Source organism: Pelobates fuscus, chromosome 11, assembly GCF_036172605.1.
Source record: "Pelobates fuscus isolate aPelFus1 chromosome 11, aPelFus1.pri, whole genome shotgun sequence".
In the NCBI taxonomy this organism is placed as follows: domain Eukaryota; kingdom Metazoa; phylum Chordata; class Amphibia; order Anura; family Pelobatidae; genus Pelobates; species Pelobates fuscus.
Window position 1 is genome coordinate 120,072,217 of NC_086327.1, and position 6,000 is coordinate 120,078,216.

General features: G+C 40.7%; 1 pseudogene; it reads left to right on the forward strand.

The window, feature by feature from the left end:
- LOC134577596 (nicotinamide N-methyltransferase-like) overlaps positions 1-5,444 on the forward strand; it is a 24,728-nt pseudogene extending 19,284 nt beyond the window's left edge.
- Positions 5,445-6,000: the final 556 nt, after the last annotated feature.

Consider the following 6,000-nt stretch of genomic DNA (forward strand, 5'->3'; position numbering starts at 1 on the left):
ATGCCAAGTTAAATTGTGATTGAACACCTCTCAAATGATATGCAAACATAACCCTAGACAATATATTTCTAAAAAAAATATTCTGTTTTAGAAAAATGTTCTTCCCTTCCAAACATAATGATTAATTCAATAAACATTGCAGATTAAAAAACAAATTGCAAAGTTTAGGCAAAAAGTGTTGACTTAAAAAAAAATATCCAACTCAGCTACAGAAGTCAAATTAAAAATACACCATCAATATTTTTTTTTTTGAATTCTTTATTTTTGGGTGCATGAATATACAAGACAGCTTACCCCGCCACAACAGCGTGTGTAAGCATAGACATAATACAACAATAATGATACAATGGTGGCATTATGAGCAGTGCACATTTTTGTATATAGTTATGGACACATAACTTGAGTCAACATTGCTAGCTCGTTACATGCAAAGTTCCTAGCAAAAACTGCGCTAAAACGTTAGCTTGGTTAAGTAAGAAGATCAGTTAACATGTGAAATTGACGGTGTGAAGAGAGAAAAAGAAAAATTTAAGGGAACAAACATCAGTGTTTATCAGTGCTAGGCTGGATATATTAGTGATGTTACTACATTTGTAGTGTGGCATTGCGCTGTGTTGTGTGGTCATAGGTGGCCTGCGTGTGTGGTTTATACAGGGAGTGGTACTCTTGTGTGGGCTTTTCGAAAACTACCAGTGTATTTTGGTTGAGACCCGTTATACACAGTTGTGATGCCGCTGACGCCTGGAGATTATTCAGTATTCGTAAACTAGTACTATCGCAATAATATTAGGACATATTTAAGCTTTGATCCTTATAGGTAAAGTATTTAGTGCTGGGCGAAGCTGTAGCACTGCGCCTATTATCGATTCCTTGGGGTATTAGGCGAATTAAGGAGTATAGGTGGCGCTTGCATAAGATACTATCCGGGCTGAACTGTTAAGGGAGGTGGAGGACAGTAAAGACATGTAGCGTCAGTCTCACGGTTGTACATTATGTTATTGAAGCAAGTGATAGCAGGTTAAGAGATTGTGAGGCAGCGGTGTCTGCAGTTAGGCAAGCTAATTAGGTAGCGAGTTACACACGTGATAGGGATAGCAATACCATTGTTTAGTTACATCCTTAATCTAGGTACACTGTGAATATTACCACATATACCTCTCATGTTCCCTTCAGGATAAGTGCTGTACAGTGCGTATATTAAATATATCGGTAGGTATGTAAAAGCATTGTGGTGCGTAAAGCAGAGTAGTACCCCTGTTAAGATACAAGTAAGAAGAACAAATGTATTCTCTAATCTGAACCTACGTATACGTTTCGCTTATTTATAAAGTGCCCACAAAAAAGATAGGCAGTGCCTTATTAGAGAGGCATGCAATGTGGAGCTAGAAAAAGGGGAAAATTAAACAAGAAAAACAAGAAAAACAAAACAAAACCAGTATGAACAGAGTGTTGTGTTCAAACCACTTGCTCTGGAGCCTACATCCTTTCGGACAATCAGAGGAGGCCCTTAGTCCTTCGGAAGGTTGGGGGTTTCTTATAACCGGGTGGGCCCATCTAGTGGACCGTCAACCCACGTCCACCTGAGGTTAGAGTCCAGGAGGCCGTGTAGGCCGAGTTCTTGTTGCTCTCAGTTGAGAGTGAAGGTGTTGGGGCCTGTCGTTCCTGAGGCCCGGGCTGCAGATATCTCCATTGGGTAGGGTCGGGAGGTAGGTCCGTGGGGCAGAGTTTCTTGGAGAGGTAAATGTTCATGTTGAGGGGCAGAGGTTGTCTGCTTATCGGTGGGCTCTAAGTCTTCATATAGAACGTGTGTAGCTGTCTGGTGCGGGTAGGCTTTGGCATCCCTGCGGCTGGAGAGCCTGTCCCATGTCTCTGGTTAGGTGGTGACAGAGGCATAGGAGATCAGAGTTTGTTCCTCGGTATAAACGGGGCAATTCTCGCTGGGTCCCAGCCTTGGGCCGGGGAAGTGAGAGTTTGGGGTCCCGATTGGGGTAGTGAGTCCTGAGGCACGCCTAAGGTGTGTAGAAGATCCGCAGCGTCCTGTATGCCCCGGAGTTGATGTACTTTCCCTCCGTGTTGCACAAGTAGCGTGTGGGAGGGCCCCCAGCGGTATTGTATGTTATGTTGCCGGAGAGTGGAGGTGAGTGGACGGAGTGATCTGCGCCATGCTAGAGTCCCACTGGACAGGTCGGCATAGAAGGTTAATTCTGTGTTTTCAAATCGTATGGGTGTTTTACCCCGGAGGGCAGTGAGGATCGTCTCTTTGTCTGACCCATTTCTGAAGGTAAGTACAGTGTCTCTTGTGGCCGTGGCTGGGGCCGTAGCGGGTTTCGGGATCCGGAAGATGTCTTTGGGTGTGATGGCCTTGGTTTGGCCTGGGGGCTGTACAATATTAAGCATACGGGCAATCATTTGTGGCAGCTCTGCCTCTGGTAGCCCCTCTGGGATCCCCCTAACTTTTAAATTTAGTCTCCGTCTTGTGTCCTCCTGGACCGCGAACCGCCTTTCAAACAGCAGGTTTTGTTGGCGCAGTTCTTGTATTTCCCGCTGCAGCGAGGCTGTATGCTGTTGTTGGTCTTGGTAGGCATCCTCCAGCTTTGTTATGCGGCCCGACAGGCCTTTCAGTTCACCCCTGAGTGCTGTGACATCTGAGAGGATATTTTTCTGTAGTTCTGCTAGCAGGTTCTTTAACACTCCGGTAGTTACCAGATCGGCGTCGGGGTCAGCTCTCGGTGTATTGGGCTTTGCCCTCGGTTTTGGGTCTGGGGCTGGGAGATAGTCCTCTTCGTCTCCCCCTGTGCCGTCATCTGAGAAGTCGGAGCAGCCTCCGTGGAGCGCCGCCATATTGACTCCGCTCAGGCCTCGTGCTTGCTGCCACATTTCACCTATCGTGAGCCCTGGGGCCGCTTTGTCCGGCAGCAGCTTTTTGTGCTTGCGTCCCATGGGGCTTGGGGCAGTTCTCCTTGCGGTACAGTGTTCAGTGGGAACCGTATCGGCAGTATATTTGCTTGTTATCGCAGTTTCTATCACGGAGCTCCGGGATTGTGCGTCCGTTTACTTCGCTGTTAGACCGGAAGTCCCACACCATCAATATTTTAGCCTTTATTTTTATAATTTATTTTCAATTCTCTATAGTATGACATTTAGTGAATAAATGCCAATGTGAGTACTTTATCAAAATTGTTTTTCTTTTTTGTAAATATCTGTTTATTAATAGAAACGTTTTCATAGGTAATAATGAAAGCAATAACGTGCAGAAACATGCAGGTCCCCTAAACAGCAGGCATTTATGTCAAGGTTATGAGATGCACAGATCTCTTGGCATAAAAACAAACCAATGAGACACAGATCTCAGATAATAAAAAATAGCCCAATGATCAGCATAACAGTATGAACGGTATGAGCTCAGTTTTGTATGTATGGTCACTTCCTTGTCATTTAAGTGTGTTGCAAGAAAGCAACCTATGTGGTATAAAGGGCTGGGGCTTAAGGTAATTTAGCTCAATACAGGTAGGTCATCATATGTGGAAATAATTGAGACAATGTTATCTTATCTCTGCATCTTTATAGTGTCAACAGGCCTTGTGTTTTTTTTAACAATTGTCTCCCCCCCTGAACTTTAGAAGCATAATTAAAACATAAACAAGTAATATATAGAGAATTAGGAAAAATAAGAGTATGAACCAGGTGTAATGTGATGGTAATGCATCTGGGCCAACCCTTTTTTCACCAGATTCTTGTAGCATACAGGTGCAGTCACCGTTTTGGTGGTTTCAAGCTTTGGGAGAGCTAAAAATGAAAATGTGTAGCTCCTACTGGGGGGAACGTCTGTGCCTTTTAGGTGGCACCAAATACCTTCTTCTATAATGCGTGGAGGCTTCAGAATACTCCTCCACAATGGATATATGAAGATAGAAACACAAAAGAGAGCAATCTAGGTGTAACTTGTTTTTAACAGGTAAGTATATGCTTAATACAGGTTTTTGCTCACCTTCTTTTAAGCCTGTTAAATAACTGGCTCCAAAATTTTTGCTTAGTGTCAAATTCTAGGGTGACACTTCCCTGCAGGAACAAGGTTATAAATGGAATAATGGACTTTGCTGATATAAACAAGATTTATTTCCAAATATATTTAAAAAGTAGATAAAATATAAACATATATCAAAACCAAATGAAACAAAAGCAATACGTCCTTATTTTCTGAATGAAGTCCAAGACGTGTTTCGCTGATGGGGCTTTTTCAGTTGGTATGGACGAAGGTTTTCACGGTTTCAGTTTAAAGGGCTTGAGAGCTCCTCCTTCTCTCTTGATTCGCCAATGGATATTCGGCTTCAGCTGTTTCTAACTTGCTAGGTGTCCAGAATCCTTTCTTTCTGGTTGATCGGAAAACCAGAAGTGACGCCTGTTCTTACTCCGTCACGCCACTTCCGGATTATCGTTCACAACTACATTACCCATCATGCACCTATTAGTGAATTGCGGCACCTCATATTCAGTTTTGTGATCAAATCAGATGGGCATTTATATGTCTTACCATGTAAAGATTATTAATACAAATTATGATGTTTTTTTCTATGTTATCTGTGGATCAGTAATAGAATTTACATCAAAATCAGAGCCGTTCCATAATTTAATATTTCTATTCTCCAGTGCTAATTTGGTGGATAAGGAAGAAAAACTCCGCAAAAATGTGCAGCACGTTTTGAAATGTGACGTACTGAAGAAGAATCCATTTGAGCCACTTGTTCTGCCACCAGCTGATTGTCTAATAAGTTGTCTCTGCTTAGAGACTGCATGTAAGGACTACCTATTGTAACACCCTGAAGAACTTTATGGACTTGCTCAAACCAGGAGGCCATATCATACTTCAGAGTGTACTAAATGGTACATTTTGTTATGTTGGGGAAAAAAAGTTTTATGGCTTGACAATAACAAAGGAAGAAATTGAGAAGGCTTTTACAGAAGCTGGTTATGAAATTGTGAAATTAGAAGTGAAAGAGCGTGAGGATAAATCTAGGTTAGACATCTCCAATTTCGAAGGCGTGTACTGCATTCATGCCCGTAAGCCATGCAGTCTGTAACATTTTTACCAATGATAGTAGATGTGAGCTTTTATCTTTAAACAAAATGTGTTTAAGATGATAAAGTGCATTCAAATAGGATTATCAATTGATCACAGTTTGATATTTAATAATTATGGTGCAATTACACAATATATAAGTGGATATTTCCCTTGATAATCATATATTTCTTTGTAAATAACCACCATGAATCTAGATACAATATCCTCTCACACTGCTACAAATAGCACACGAAACATCTTTTTAGCTTTGTGATCTCAAATGTTACTGTCCACTGAAGATTGTATAAACTTACAGTTGGAACTTGGAAGCCAGGTAAGTCTTTATTTACAAAAATGCAATCACTCCTACAATGTTTAGTCTATTTTTTTCTAACAATCAGCTTTAACCCCTTAAGGACCAAACTTCTGGAATAAAAGGTAATCATGACATGTCACACATGTCATGTGTCCTTAAGGGGTTAATAATATCTATGTATCGGGTTTTAAACAACTTTACAAATAATGCTAATTGCAAACATTTGCCCTTAATAGCGATCTCTTATCCATTGTGGCTCCTGCAGTGTTATTTTAAGATATTTAAATGTTTTTCTAGCACATATAATTTCCGAATGTGTGTTCAATAAACAATGGTTTACATTTTATAGATCGTGTGAAAGATAATCATACTCATTTTCCATTTTTTTTTATAATGCATTACTATCTGTTATTGCAAGAATAAAGAATAAATTCTTAGCATTTCCCTCTATCAATACACGTTTGCTCCGTTTTTCTATTCTTTAATATTCCATAATTTTATTTCCTATTGATAACAATGGTGATAATTGAATTATGATAAATACAATTGTCTCTGTTTATGCTTTCATCTCATGTGTTATTAGAAAGATAAAAGTCCTAAAATGGCAGTGGGGTCCATTTGGGAT